Raw genomic sequence first — 15943 nt, 5'->3', positions numbered from 1 at the left:
ATCTTCATCAAAGGAAATACAAGGAGGGCGGGCAGCTCCAAGGAACCCACTTGCTGGTGATCCCGTGTGGTTTGCTCATCGGTATAACCTCACCAGTCTCCTTGCGACATGAGAGCTCATGTCAGAAACCCCTCCCTTGTATTCAGGCCGATGTTTCTCTCTCAGCGGAGCTCACCCACCTCCATCTGATCTGTTGGTGGGCAAAAAACCCGAGTCCATATGACCAACCCTTCTTTGCCAGATCCCCTAATTGAAGGAGGAGTAATGTGAGTGATTCCTAGTACACAAACCAGCACAGCCCCTTAGCAAGGGTCTTGGCAGAGCTGAACCGGCCAGGCAGATGCGGTGTGTCAGTGTGGTGGTAATGGATTTCTGGCAGAGGTTTGCGTTATCTAAGGGGTGGTGGATTTACAGCCTGTGGGAATCAAACTGCTGCACATGCTTTGAACGTTGGGAAGAAAAAAAGTTGTATTGGCTTTTGCTTGTGATTTCACCGGCAATCCAGGAAATTCACAGCTGATGGGGGAATGTCTTGGCTGCTGACCCTGGAGTGGGGTGGGGGGATTCAAGCAGGGCTTTTTTGTTTCATCTTTATAGTAGTGACTCACTGGATACTTGACTTTATTCTTTGACTGTGATGTTTTAATGTGAAACTTTGCAGATGGAGAACTGACACTAATGGAGCAAGGTCATTTTGCTCAGTTGGTGTGAAGAGAGCTAACCCAGGGCTTGGATAGTTCTCAGTGAGCCTTTCCCCAACTTCACATCCGATCCTATTCCCAGTGAAAGCAATGGAAATACAGTCTCATGGGAGGGTGCTTCTGGTTATTGGGTTCTCTCTAGATCAAGGTACAGAGCATGCCTGTTGTTGAGCTGCCCTACCTGAAGAGGACATCCTTCTAGCATCCTTCTGGCTAGAGCTGACAGGGCATTTGGCTGCTGGCGTTGTGCTTGGCATAGTGCCTGGTGTGTTTCCTCGCCAGGTGGAGGCAGTGGTGACTGAGAGCATCCAGTGGCCTCCCTGGAGTACGTGACCTTGAACAAGGTCATCGTCTGCATTTCTGTGCCTCCACATTTTCCAGCTATTCATGGGGATACTGTTGACATTGCCAGTGTTTTCTTAAAGCGTGTTGAAACTGCTCTGAGATCTGCTAAGAAATACTGTATGCAGGTATATTTGTGGTATTTTGGTTCAAAGGGACCGTTAGCATTCAGCCTGGCCTCACCTCTGGCTTGATGCAAGCTGTAGTTTCACACAGCTTTTCCTATCTGGCTTCCATGTTATATGCCATGTTTCTTCTTGACTTGAAGTTTTGGTAGGGAGAGAGGTATCTGTGGGGTAAGAATGCCACAGAGATTTTCCAAGGTCCCAAGCTGTCTGAAAAATAGTTAGGGTAGACAAAAAGGTGGTGTTGCAAAACTAGCACTGGACATTTTTTTGCATTTAAATAGCTTTAAAAATTATTTTTAGTGGGCTAGCATCCTCACTGCCATTGCCAAATCCACTGAGTGCAGGTCTAGGCCCAACATCTGATTCAATTCCTGATGAATCATTATTTCCACTGCTTATTTTTCATAATTGCTTTTGCTAATCTTCAGCTGCATTTGTTTAGTGCTTGCCATCCCCTTCATCCATGGGTACAAGTCATGAGGTGTCAACATCCTGCTTGTGTCCCTTGTGATGCTCAGTGAAGCTGTAAACACAGGAGAAGATCTTTGGCTGGTGTAAATTATCAAAGCTGTGCTGATATGAGTGGATCTATAGCAACATACACCAGCTGCGGAAATGCTCACAGGATATTTCGTTCCTGCTGGCTGGAACAACAGAAAGCTGGTGGGGAAAATGGCCTTATTCAAACATACCTGACGTAAGTAAGACACACAGCTGAGCAACTCGCCACTCCTTTGTTTTGGTCTGTTAAGGTTTAGCAAAAAAAAACCCAAAAAAACCCCAACCCACAAAACTTTTGAGCTTCTATGCTTATTGCTGTGCAGTCAGTTTTACAAGCTCTGTACATCCACTTGGACACGCAGCAGCCTGTTGAGCTGGTACCCCAAGACAGATGCGCCCTGGCAGCACACAGGGGCATACTTCCAATGGAAAGAATTACCAGATTAAATAAAGGTTAGCTACTTAAAAGATGAAGTTTCCCTGCATATAACCAGAAACAGAGTTCAGTTGTGTAATTCTTACTTATACCAGCACTGATTCCACTTGGGTTCCCTGCAACTGGTGAAGGGATGAGAAGGCAGAGGGTTTGTTTGGATTCTGCTGCATTGACCTGATGGTGCTGTGTCAGAACAGTAAATGCTGCAGGAAGAAAAAGGCATTGAAGTCAAACCTTGTTGTCATAATGAAAGGAAACGACCCCTTTTGAACTTGAGCTGAATTTGCAGAATGTCCTTACCCCAATGTGTGTCACCGAAACCCTTCAAAATGGGGTCAATTATAAACAACTTCATTAAACTCTCCACGGAATAGGAGGAGAATGGTGGGCCAGGAAAATTTATCGAACGGAAAAGGACGAGATCTTTTTAAAAATAAAAAGGAAGAAATTGCTCCTTTCCAGCTTCTCGGAAGGAATTGCAAACAATGGAGGTGAATGTGAAACCCAAGATGCAAAATCATCTCCTGCGATTAACTCCCCCGTGTAGGCTGCTGAGCTCCGGCAGCCATCCGGCCGTGGGACCTGCTGCTGGCGCGGCGTTTCCCCTCCGTGTTGTACGGCTGTACATATGTACGGGGGTGCGTGTTTCTCCCCCCTCCGGCTTGCTTTCATTCAGGAGAAAAGTTGCCAGTGGGCAAACACTAATCCATCCTGACAGCTCTGCCCATCTTCCTGCATCCAGCAAACAGCTTGATTAAGGTCTCCGGGGCTTTATTAGTGCAGCTTGTTGCCTGCGAATTAATCAACAGGTTGTGCGTGTTTAACTCTTTGTTGGAGCTGGCTGGGGGATGTTCCACGTTGCTGTGGGTGTTGAATCGAGCCTTTTGAACTGACTTTTAAATACGGTGCAGCAGAAATAGCCTGAAGTGGCATCAGAGTCTTGATTTCTTGGGGCAGGAGGTGAAGCAATCCCGTGGGCACCTGCAGAGCCTGCTAATCCAGCTTCTGATCTCTAATAGCAATTTTAGACTTTCACTTTATTTCTTTTGGCTGTTCACCTACCCATTGTAAAATAACCATTATTCATGCAGAGGACAGCCAGACGAAACCTGTACTTTGCTTAATTATCCATAAGAAGTCAGATGTCCTCTGGGCCCCTCCAAAGTGGAAGTGCACGCAGGAGTTGGGACCTCCATGCTGTTTTGGGGTTTGTTCTGGAACATGTGCATAGGTTGCCTGTATGTTTTATTTTGTAGTGTTATCTTGCAGACTTTTGGCTTGTTCTTTAACTGTTTGGTCTCACCATACTAGGATTAGGGAAAAAAAAGAACTATGTAGTTGCTGTGGTTTATACTTGAGCTTTGATAATGAGTAGAAGATTCAGGCAGTACATGCTGAATTTTCAGGTGGCTGTGCAGATACCAATGTGAAGATGGGTATAAGGAGTTGAATATTTTCTTATTATTTCAGCAATCATAGGATTTCTAACTTCTTGCTTGCACGTACATGGGGAGACCCTGCTCCTTATCTTCGTTTCCCATTTCCATGCATGACCTCTCATCTCCCAGTCGCTGGTGGGCCCAGTTGATGCACCGTATCAGTGTGCACACTTGTGCCCATTAGCGCTGCGTGTCTCTGATGGACCGGACAGATACCGACTGCACTCCCACAGAACGTGAGCCCTGGGGGGCCAGCGGCACTCTGCACATGGAATTACATTCGATCTGATCTGGACTTCACTCCACAGTGAACAATGGTGAGAACAGCCTGAGCCACGTAGCTTGTATTGATTATTTTTAGCCACAATCAAAGATAAAAGAAGAATGTGCCTATACGGCAGTTGTCTCCTGTCTCAGCTGGAGGACAGCAGCGAGCAGAGGGAGAGCCCCCAGGCCCGCTGCTCTGTGCACCCTCCCTCAGGAGGGATGCACGCATCTCCTGCAGTTTGCTCCAGTTGGAGAAGAGCAGCGTGCGGTGGGGCATTTGCCAACCTTCTGTCTTCAGCAGCTGGACAACATCTGTCTTCTTGATGATGTACAAATTCGCACATCTTGATAATGATTTTCACGCCTATTTTACCAGAAGGTTTTAAGCATCTTAGTCCTCGATCTGACTTTGTTGCATCCAGGTGAGAGCAGTTTTGTTGCTCTGTGTGCCAGCGGGGAGGATGAGTGGCACAGATGTGGCCTGCCCCAGGGGTCCATGGATGGTGGCTATCTCTGTAGCTTTGCTGTGAGTTCCTTTGTGGCCCTTCCATGAGCTCCTGGTCCTGCTCCTGGTGTCTCACAGCTGGGAGCTCTTGCCTACCCAGGACGAAGCTCTTTGCCTGGGGTCACAGATGGTCTGTGCCCTTCCACTGTAGGGCTTTGACTCCTGCCACCTTCTCTTTTCTTCTCCCACTGACCCTGGGCTCTCTTGCATGCAGCCGATTGCTCAGTGCAGATGCTGATCCTTCAGCCTTATTTCCATGCTGACGATGGCAATTCTGTGGTAGCCAGAGGTGATACAGGCAAAGCTGCTTCCTGGGGACAAGCTGGGGAGTTAAAAACTTGTGACTTAGGGCTTTGTGCATTTCTGGCCTCCAGACCCGTCCATACTCTGTGACTGCAGCAGGGCTTGTAAAGGCGGCAGAAAACCTTAACTTCTGTTTTGTTGCTTTGCTCATGGACTGGCTTTTTGCTGCTTGCAGTAACCAGTTAAGGTAACCCATGTAGGGTGTGAAGCGCTGTTGAGCAAAGAGGCAATGGTTCCTGCCTTAGAGCAATGCAAATGGATGTGCAAAGCCCGAGGACAGGGAGGGTGAGGCTCCAGGTCTGGATCCTCAGCATCTGTGGGTGAAGCAGCTTGAGGGGAGGAAGAGGCAAGCTTGTAGGTACCTGCACCAGCAGTCAGAGCTCCCTGGCAGGAGGCTGAAGCACCACCAGATGCCACGTGTCTGAGCAGGAGCTCACCCGTGTTGCTGCCTAAGCACCTTTCCAGGTATCGGCAGAAAAGCACGTACAGAGAAACTGCTTTCTCTACCCCATTTAAAATGCTGAAACAATTAACGTGCTCTTACAAGTGAGGTCTTCCTGGTAGACAGAGGGAAAAGTGGCGTTTCTGAAGGAAGATTTTAAGTCAAATGATTTCTGGCCACTGTAGTCTTGAGGATCTAGGGAGTCTTGAGAGAGCAGGTACCGGCACAGCTGAAAAAGTTACCTTGACATCAGAGGCACAGCAGCCGATTCCCCAGTGTCCCATCAGTGAAGACTTTCCCTACAGGACAGATGATCCACCTCTGCCCATCCATCAGGATATTCATGTTTCTCTATTCATGAAGGCACACAGGCTAAATCTCTTCTCTCCACCCCACCCCCCCTTCCACCAGCAGGGAATAACAAAAAGAAAGCTGTGAGCCTGTAAGCTGTGGGAGGGGGAAAGGGGGCAACAGTGTTGGCTTCGTGCTCTGCATCATGCCAAACCAGCGGAGCTGGCTGGGTGCATCCCAGCACCTGAGGTCTGTCACATCCCTGGCTGCTCCTGTTGTAGCTGCTGGCCTTTGCGCGGCAGCGTGCCGGTGCGGTGGCAGCTGTGACGCACCATCCATCGGCCGTGCCTGCTGCCGAGCGTTTGTTCCCGTTGCCAGGCAAAGAGGGGTGACCTTTTCAGAGAGGAGGAGGAGATGGTGGGGAGAGCGACGGGTGGGTGGGAGGCAGTGGCAGCCCTGGATGGGGTTCCCGGGGCTGTGCTGTGTGGGGGGCTCAGGTCAGGGTTGGGGGTTTGGATTCGCAGAGTGAAGCTGACAGTCCTTCCCCGCTTTGCTTGATTTCGTGGGTGCAGAAAGCCCCATCCCCACCTGCCTACTTGGATCGAGATGAAGCTTTCCCCGGTGGGGCTTGCCATCTCTGTGGGATGCGATGCCCAAATTACAGGAGGAAGTATCAGGATGGTGCTTGGTAAAATGCTATTTATGGGCTGCTGCAGATCTGACGGTATTACCTTTGGTGTAGGAAATCTCGGGGCACTGCAGCCTCCCCCCACCCTGCACAGCCTGACGTGAGCCCCTGAGCAGTGGTTCCCCAGCAGTGGGGGCTCGGGGCTCGTGTCCCACACTGCCACTCGTGCAAGCATTTGTCGTATCGCCTTTACTGCGTGGGTTTTCCTCCGACTCCGGGACCTGAGCCCTGCTCTGTGTGCGCCGATTCTGGAGTAAAACCTTGGGTGGCTTCTCTGGGAAAGAAAATCTTTTCCAGGTGTTTGAGGTCAGTGTGAGTGGGGAAAGGATTATGGGACTCTCTAAGTCTGAATCTGTACAAATGGCACCATCGATCCACAGAGACAGAGCCCTGTGTGAAGGGGTGAGGTGGAACAGCACCAGACATAACCTGAAATGACTTAACAAGCTGCTGAAGTTTTTAAATGCATGTGTCTTTTTTTTTTTTTTTTTTTAAATTTAAATTTCCTCTGACATTTCATAGGCTTCATCACTCAATGTGAAGCCAAGATCCATGTGAGTGTGTGCGGTAGGATTGTTTTTAAATTTTATTTTAAATACAGATGTCTGGAATAACTTTTTTGCACACACTGTAGGAGTGTAAAGGTTTCTAAGCAACATCATTTCATGCTGTTTGCATTGGGGAATGTAAAACAGGGTTCCTTTTTTTAAAAGTCTCTGCAGTGCAGGCATAATTACAGGATCCCATTATGCAGCATTGTGTCTACAGTGAAGCCTGCCCTAATGGAATATTCTGTCTTGTACTGAAGTGTTACCTGCTTTTTACCAAGACACTTAAGGACTTAATTAGCGTCATTATAGACTACCACCCCCTTCCCCAGCCCCGTGCATGAAGGGATAATGATCTGTCCAAGCTACTGTGTTGGCTTCCCATGGTTAACAGCATCACACGGAGGAAGTGTTTCGTAGCTTGCTGCTGCTATCTTGAGGTGCACAGGGTATGGGGGGGTGGCAAATGAAAGCATTTCCTAGGAGCAATAAGTATACTCTGTTTTCTTGGCCTGGTCTTAGCCATTGAGCTGGGATGATGTTTGTCACTGGGAGATCCCAGCGGAGCTCCTCCATGGACCGCCTCATCACGTGCTGCCCTGGCTACCTCACCCGACCGGCCGTGGCACGGAGCAGTGCCAGGCAGCCCTGGTGCTCGGTCCCACGGGTGTGTGCCGCAGGGCACCCACGTGCACTCCATTCTTCAAAAGACTCCCCAGCAAACAGCAGGAGCTGCGCAGGTGCAGCAAGCCCAGGTTTCGCCTTCCCACGATGTCTCTGTGGATGTGCTGCACGTGGGCAGCACCTTCTACTTACCTGCATATATATATATATACACACACATCCATCCATACGTGCATGTCCATGTGTGTCTGCAGTTCCTGCCTGCTACCCTTGCTGGGTAGTAGATGTTGCCATTGCACTGAAAGCAGACGTGTTTGATGGGTTGGAGCGACAGGAGGTGGTGGGCTTGAGGGCACACAGCTCCAGTGCTGAGGGAAGCTGGAGAGGACCATGCTACTGCTGCGTGACCGTGGCTGTAAAGCTCCGGTCAGCTGGATGGTCAGTTTTGATCCCTAACGCTTCGATGGTAAACAACATTTGTGCTGAGCTGCCCAACAGATTTTTATAAACATCTGGGAGCTTTTTGCATTTTACAAGATGAAGAGCGTTGGCTTTTCTACCTGAGAGAGGGCCAAAGAAGTTTTTATTGCTGGTTAGGTAACTTCTCTGGCACGTTGCATTAGGAGCTGTAGATGTTATTAATGAGGTGTGTGCGCTGTGGTACATGTGTTGCTTGTGTAACGGCTGTTGCTGCTGCGCCCTGCGTGGGGATGTAACCGTTACATTTTCCTACAGGTGTACAGCTCTCAGCCCCCTTCATCTCATGTCTATCTGTTGTCCTTTCTACCCTACCTGCTCCAGGTTAGTGCTCCCCCAGTAGGTTTTCTCTGGAGTTCTACTAACATCTCGCCAGGAGGAAAATTTATCTGTAACCTCTGCTCTTTGTACTTCTCTGTGTTGGTGGGAAGGGGCACTATGAGAGCGGATAGAGGGTTGGGAGCTGGTCTTGTGGGATGTGGTGCTCCTGAGCTTGTAGCTTAGCTACATTCAGAGGAGCTCCTTGAAGGCTTGTGGCCCCATCTCTCATGGCATGTAAAGATGAGAGAGAAGGAGCTGTGATGCCGGTGGAGTTCCTGTTTTCTTTGACTCACTCGGAGTCCTGAACATCACCTGCTTGCTCCCTCACCTAGCAAACAATGTCTGGCCTGGGCTGATGCAAGGAAGTCACCTGTGCTGGTGAGCAATCTTCAAAGCCCAGAGCTGCTCCTGGGTCTCATCATGTCCTTTTCTGCTTTGCTTATCCAGGATGACTCTTCTGCATTATCTGCTCCTACTGAGGACTGCTGCAGTGTTGCAGTGCCTCTTCTTTTTACAAGAGCCATTTGGCTGCTTTTCTGGCTCTTCCAGCCTCTGCCCTCAAGGAGCTGTGTGTGATCCCTGCTCAGATAGCTGGGGACACCTCCTCAGGCCTCCCACCCTGCCACACACAGCATGTATGGCACAGGAAGGTGCAGGCAGCCCTGGGCCCCCAGCACAAAGCCCGTCCAAGCTACAGCTGTCCTTCGTGCTTTCCAGCGAGATGGCTGGAGGTCTTGGGCAGTGCTCCTTCCTTTTTGCTTCATAAGCACTGCAAATGGTGCCAGATGGGGCTTTATAGGATCACGTCCTCTGCCCTATGCTCTGTGTATTTTAAACAAACCTGGGAGGGGGTCTGGGCTGAATCCTTGTTTGTTCTTGAAGGAATTGATGTGGGCTTCAGAGTCCTCATCCATCCATCTTCCATATGGAGATAAAAAGTTTTGGCTGAACACTGCTAAATGTGCCGTCATCTATCATAGCGGAGGCGGGATTGTGTCAAGGAAAAATAATCCACCATCAGGCTCAAAAAGAAGAAGAAAAAAAAAAAAGAAATAAGACTTCCAGTGAAGTGCATTGCTTTTAAAAATCCAATTCACTCTTTGCCAAGTCATTGTTTGGTTTCAGACTTGTTTCACATGAAAGCAACCTTTAAAGGTTACTTTCATCCCTCTTTAATGAGCTATAGAAATGAGCCTGGTCTGCTACAGGGCAGAGGCCAGGGGATGGGTCTGCGTGTGGAGTTGATGCATCCCCTTTGGAGTGGCTGTGTGAGCTGTACCACCAGCTCCCTGGCTGCCAAATCCTGTAGCCAGCAGCTTTCAGCAAGAAAAATGAAATAGTATCATTGATGTATATCTCTCCCCTTGCTGCAGTGGAAATTACATGTGCTGCAGTGCGTGTGGGAGAGAGAAGATACATTGCTGTGTGTATTTTCCTGAAGCACTCTGGATCATGGATTTTGTACTCTGGGGGCCAGGCTTCGTGAAACCCCTCCTGTGCTGGGTGCTGAGCAATTTGGAGATGTATCCCAGTGAGAGTTCTTGGAAATGTGATCCCTGTGGTGAGCACTAACCATCTGCAGACCTGGCCCCCATCCTGCCTGTGTGAGCAAGGGGGGAGACTCATGCTCCCTCCCCAGGTGAAGCAGCAGATGCTGGAGCCCCGTGCTGCCCCTTCTTTCCTCTGCCTTGCCTGGATGCGTTTAGGTGATGGCAAGGGTGTCTGAGCACCTCTGCAGTGACGGGCTGTCTCAGCCCTGACCAGCGGGACGGTGTCCAACTCATTAAAAGGGCTCTGCTGTAGGATGGTGTGAGGGAGAGGTGGGGAGGGTGGGCACGGCACAAAGCTGCTTTGCAGTCCCTGGGTGGGCTGTGAGAGGTGCGAGTGGAGTCCCTCAGCTCCATGCAGCAATGTGGCTGCATGAGCAAATGGGCTAAATGGGGACTGACAAAGATAGCAGCAGACTCTAAACAAAACTCATCACCGTATATTTATGGATTGAGCTCTTCCCCCTCCCACCTAACCGCAGGTAACCCTCTCCGCTTGGCCATCATGCATCAGCCCAGCTGGGAAACCTCCCAAACTGCGGCGCAGCCCTTCCAGTCTGAGGGCTGCTGCATTTTCTCACTCTCCTTCCAACGGCTGTGCTATTAAAACATTTATCTCGTTTTTCTTCTGATGCACATCCTGTTGCTTGAAGCTTTTAGGGGAGACCTGGCTGATGCAGAAAGAGCAGTGGCAGAGGGTAAATGGGTGGTGCCATGTACAGAAAACTCAACGCACTTGTGCTGGGGTGTGTTGGCATGGAGGTGGTGTTGTGCAGCATGCAGCTTTGGGTAAGACACACCTGCACCAGCACTGAAGGCAGCTGCGAAGGGCTTGGTGCTGGATGAAGATGCTGTCTGTGCTCTAAGGGGGGTGATTTTCACATTCCCACTGGTCGGGATGCCAGCAGCGGTTTGCAGTTAGCTCAGAGCTCTGCCTCTGGCTCTTGCCACCCTCTGGAGAGCTTGTGCACCACTCCAGCTCCTCAGGGAGCTGAAGCTAAGGGACTGGGTGGCCTCCCTGAGCCCAGGGAGCAGGTCTGTCCAAGGTGGCAGGTATTGCTGGGTCTCCTGATTTCCAGTCTGCGCTCCCTCTGGGACATTTACACCCACTTGTGTAGCTTGGGCAGGTTTTGAACATGAGCTGGATGTGTGGCTGCTGCTTGTGATCACAGTGTTCCTGGGAGCCGAGGGCCTGCTGGGTGTTCAGGGAAGCAGAGAGGAGGTCACCAGCTGCTCAGTTCATGCTCAACAGACTTCTCTGCCCCAGGAGGCTTGAGGCGATGAGGCAGCTGCATGTACAGATGTGGTTTCACCTCTCCTTTTCTGCATGCACGTTGCTGTCCCTCAGCATGCCCTGGGCTTCCTCTGCTTATATTCAAACTGTGGGTTTTGAAATCCCTCCCTGTGCTGCTCTTGCAGGAGCTGGAATTGGCTGTGGCTGCACGTGTCCTCTCTGCGCCTTCTGGTCCTCCTGCATTGGGCAGAAGCAGGGGCTGAAGGGTGTTTTGGTCCCTCTGTGTGTTGGCTTGCCCTGAGATTTTTTTTGGTGGATGGTTCTTTTTTTTTTTTTTTTTTTTTTGGTTCTCCTGCCTGCATCTCATGCACTTGTGACTGTGGGATCACTGTGGGTGAGATTTGGGAAAACTATGCTTTTCTCACACTCCTGATTGCTTGCAGGTTATCTCTGTGCTTTGCCAAAGGGAGAGCACTTTGGACAAGCGTTGGCGTGGCTGGTGGGTTACCCCAGGCCAACAGGGGACACAGGACAAGTGCTATAATCAGCCAGGTTGACAAGAGGGTCATTGCAGGAAGCACAAATTGTGGTCATGTTGCATGAAACTCCTTCCCAAGCAAGGATAGAAGGGGGAGAAGAAACAGGCTGGGGCCAATACGGGCAGTGGCAGAGCTGCTGTGGCCCACGGGTGGTCTTAGCTTCCCTGTGCATTTCCAGATGTGGCCTTGCAGAGTCATGGGTTCCCTGGTCCCATGAGCTGGTGCTGGGACAAGAGCCTCCACACCAGTAGATCTGCCCTGATTTCTGGTGTTATTTGGTGCCCTTTCCTCAGATGGATGAGTCTTGGAGGGACAGGGAAGAGTAAAATGTGGTGCAAGGCACTAGAGCTTCTCATCAGAGGGTTTTTGATGTGGCTGCAGTGCCCAGACTCCTGGCCCCAGTGATGCCCTCCTATAGGCATTTTTCCTGATTCTTCTTTCCCAGCAGAAATCATCTCCATTCTCCTCATGGGACCTGTTTGTAGGAGAGGGGGTTGAGGGCTGTGATGAGTTTGCCGTGTTTGTTGCTGTTGTGTGAAGGCTGATGGGTGTTCCCCCCTGCAGCAGGACCAGTCGCTCAGGGATGCTCAGCCTGAGCAGGATGTGGTGGCTTGGAGAGTGGCTGTCTACCAGGGAGCCTTCAGGAGAAGGCACTCGGGGGAAAGTCCCTATGAATCAGAGCTGAGGATGCTGCTGTTTTCTGTAGAAGTGTCAGAAGGCCACTGGAGGCAGTGGGCAATAGAAAGCAACTTTCCTATGGGAAAGTAAAGACTTGTTCCATTTTTAACCCTTGCTAATTGAGTCCAGGGTGAAATGTGACCCCAGGTTACATAGTTGTAATGCCTTCTCTGTGCTGGGCTCTGGGCCCTCAGGAGGGGGAAGGAGCAGTAGTTTGCTGGTTTTGGCCCAGCTCCATGAAGAAGCAAACTTTTTAGCAGCTGTAAATAAGGAAAGTCAAGAGGCAGGAAGAGGACATCTCCTTAACAGACACTGGAGCCGACAGCCCTGTGTGTGGCTTCGGGGATGCCCAGCTGGGCCAGTGTGTGTGTGTATCGGGCAGAAGAAAGCACAGGAGAGTGGCAGGGGGGTTCGGGGTCCCTGGTGGGGTCACGAGGCAGGAGCGTGTCCATGTGGGAGCCTCTGTCCTGGGAAACATGTGAACTGGCCCTGGACTGCCGTGGCAGGAAGGAAAACAGCCCAGATAGGCCATCGTTTTTGGCAGGGGTCTCCCCTCCCGGCTCAGCGCAGGTATAATGAACTTTCCATGCTTGGCGCTCTGCAGACATTCAGACAGAGTTGTTCCGCAGAGGCAGGGGAGTAACACCGATCCCGTGTGATTAGCAGGAGTTGGGCTGGATGCCGGTGCCATTACAAACCATCCCGGTGAATCTGGGAGCCCTGCGGGCATCCCTAGTGTCCAGGGAAGAGCTGGAAGACACACCCAGCACGGGTACCTCGTGGAGCTGCCTGCATGGGGGGTGCGTTATCCTGGGCAATGGGATCTCCTCCTGCTCCCTCTTGCCTCTTATTTTCAGAATGCTTTGTAATCCGATGGTTACACTAAGACAACAGTGATGATTTATTTGAGCTTCGTCATTAAAAATAGATGGCTGTAGCCTAAAGGTGACTTGTGGGGTGACTTGAGCCTGCTGTTCTGCTCCGTTATGAAACCTGAAATTTACTGGGTTTTTTGAAGTACTGCTGTGCTTTCCTCCCCATTTACTTTTTTCAGCCTTAAAAATATTAAATATGCCATGTCAGGTTGGTTTTGTTGCAGTCTCTTAGGAAAAGCTGCCTGTTGGGAGCTTTCTCTGCCTTGAAGATGTCAACAGATCATTTCTCCTCTATGAGGAAAACAATGGATGTGAGTGTAAAATGAGAACTTCAGGAAAAAAAGCAAAGTGGAGAGTTAGCAAGAGTCAGCAGTTGCTCTGGACTTGCTTCTTCAGATATCCTTGTACTAAATTCCCTGTTGTCCACAGAGACTTTGAGGAAAAAGGGCAGGGTAGACAAGACCCAAATTTTTGGTATTAAATGCTTCCAGACCTCCTCAGGCCATCAGGAGGGAGCAGGCCAGCTGCTGATAAGGCTCCAGATGTTGCCTTTGGGAATGGATCTCCTATGGAAGCCAGCTGGCGGCGAGCTCTCTGAGGTGCCTTTCCCTTCTGTCTGTGTGGGGCAATTTTTGCGAGTCTCATCCCCCCAAACGGCATGAGAGTCCTATCTGGGGCTATCTGGGAACGTGGAGTGGGGAAGAAGAAATGACAAGAGGTCAGTGGCAAGCCCAAAGAATCCTCAGGTCTGTGCAGGGCACTCCAGACATAGGATGTGCTGCAGGCGAGTGAGGACTGGACAAGAAGTGTGTGGGTTTGGCTGCCACCCGCAGTGTCTCGGTGGGCAGCTGAGCAGGCTTTTTCTTGGAGGTTTTGTCATTGCTGGAGATCCACACCAGGAAACGGCAGAGCCCAGATGAGACAGGCTGGCTTTGGTCTCTTCTGGCGGCTCACAGACTTCAGAGAGGCGTGGGCTGCGTGGAGGCACGTTGGCTGCCTCTCAACCTGCCAAGGCTGCTCTGAGATGTAATGCTTTCGAGCTGCCGATCATCAAAATGATAGTGCCAAGAGGGCTGGAAGGGGATGAGGGAGCGTGTTATAGTAGGGTGGCTGGAGCAGTGCAGTGGCAGTGCTGGAGATGGAGAAGATGGAGATGGCTGGAAAGGAGCGTGGCACATGGTCCAGGGCACAGCCACGGCAAAAGGGGGGGTGTCGGTGGGGTGCAACGGCTGGCAGAAGCTTCATCACTTGTGGGCAAGTGCCTGGGAAGGAAGTGTCACATCATTGTGTGGATCATGTTGCAGTGTGTGGAGCTTCCCTGAAAATGGGGAGCTGTCCCTTTTGTTCTTGAAGACAAAGGATATCTCTCTGGATCTCTTCCAGAACATAATGCTTTGGCGTGGAACAAGAAATTCTCTGTTAACGCAGCTCCCCTCTCAGCCCAGTAAACAGGCGGCACCGAGCAATCTACTCGCCTCTTCTGCCTCTTGGAAATCCTGGGAAATAAATGTTTTGCTGCTAGTGCAAAACAATTAGAAATGGGGATTTGTACTCTCTCATTGGATGTGCCTTTTCCCACCTCTTTGATTAATCTTGGATGCAGATGCTTGTCGTTAGCTGTGCAGCTCAGGATTTGCTGCCTGTTGCCAGGACTTGACCGGTGTGTCTTGTAGCAACAAAGGCAGATGAAACATCTGGTCAGGGGAGGGAAAAACCCTGCGGAACTTCCCGGCAGCTTGGCTGTGAGGGAGGAAGGGACAGGCGGGTGGAGAGGGCACAAACAAGGTTGTATTCAGGGTGGAAAAATGTGATCTGGATTCTCCATAACAAACTTGTCTGCTCTCCTGGAGGCTCTCCGAGCCAGCGTGAACAGGATTTTTGCAATGACTGGAAAGTCCAAGCCTCCCAGTCCCTGAGGATGATGAGGGGCAATTTGTGGAGAGGCATGGGTGGGTGGGAACGTCCTCCCCCAGTTCTCTTGGGAGGCGCTGATGAGGGCCACTGCTGTTATAGCTGATTGACTGCTGCTGAGCAGGGGAAAAAGATGATGTCAGATGAAGGCCATCAACCAGGAGGGGGGACGGGGGCGTGCGACACTGTGACACCATGCCATGTTGAGGATATTAATTCTCAATTAACTGTTATTGCTGAAAGGCTGTATTGTTCCTTAGGGAGGGACAGATGACTGTCATCCTCGTTATTCCAGCTGGCGGGCACTGGGAACAGATCCTATTGGTGCTGCTGGGGCCGATGGTGCAGCATCCTCTGGGGGTGGCTTCTGGGTGGCCTCGCGGTGGTGCCAGCCTCACCTGAGGTGCCAGGCACAGGCATGGAGCAGCCTGGGCATGGCCCGGCAACCTCTGTTACCAGCCTGCATGCAGGTTGAGCATGTTTGCTTTGGTTTCATTTTGGGCTGAGCAGGTTCAGGATGATGTGAGGTGGTGTGGGTTTTTTGGTAGCATCTGGGCGTGGGAGAGTTGAGAGGGGATAGTCCTAGCATCCTGCTGGGGAAAGGGATGCTCAAGCAAATAAGCAGGCAGGATCCTGGCAGCTAAAAAACTGCTGTGGATGGGTCAGCAGGGACAGATATACTGGGGGGTGACGGGAGCCAGGGAGCTGGTGGGATAGTGGTATGTTCAGGCTTGGGAAAAATTCTGCAAAAGTGAAGTTCACTTTGTCTAGAAATTTGTTTTCAGACTCTGCCCTATGGAACCTGTGACTGCCCTTAGCTCAGGACAGAACTCAGGGCGGTTTCTGTAGGACCCTTTTCCCCTTTTCCCAGCAAGGACCGTAGCTGCTGTTGCAGAGTGGTTGCAATATTAGACTGTCTTCAGAATTTTACTTCAGTTTTGCAAGATAACTTGTCAATTGCTGTTTGCAGAAAGGTTTTGTGGAAAAGGCACTTAACCCAGAGGAAGAGGACTGGTTTCCAGAGCCGTCAGCTTTGAGTGGACAGTGTGCACATCTTCACGTGCAAGGGTGGGAAAGTTAAGCTTTTCTCTGTAGACATCAAAGGTAAACATAATTTTAAGCCAGAAAAAACCCAGGCAGGTAAGA

The 15943-nt window shown here is 50.6% G+C and overlaps 1 protein-coding gene across 4 annotated transcripts in view; it reads left to right on the top strand.

Moving 5' to 3' along the window:
* The first annotated feature begins 743 nt into the window (after positions 1 to 743).
* Positions 744 to 15943, top strand: part of NEURL1B (neuralized E3 ubiquitin protein ligase 1B) — a 130452-nt gene continuing 115252 nt past the window's right edge. For 3 of the 4 annotated variants that reach the window (XM_080398207.1, XM_080398205.1, XM_080398208.1), the window contains exon 1: positions 744 to 15943. This exon is cut by the window's right edge. The gene's annotated coding sequence lies outside the window, so the exon portion shown is untranslated. The other variant, XM_080398206.1, reaches the window with a different exon arrangement.

Source organism: Falco punctatus (genome assembly GCF_963210335.1).
Source record: "Falco punctatus genome assembly, chromosome: 8".
In the NCBI taxonomy this organism is placed as follows: domain Eukaryota; kingdom Metazoa; phylum Chordata; class Aves; order Falconiformes; family Falconidae; genus Falco; species Falco punctatus.
Note: the sequence above shows the minus strand (reverse complement) of the source record. Positions and strands in the feature narration are given on the sequence as shown.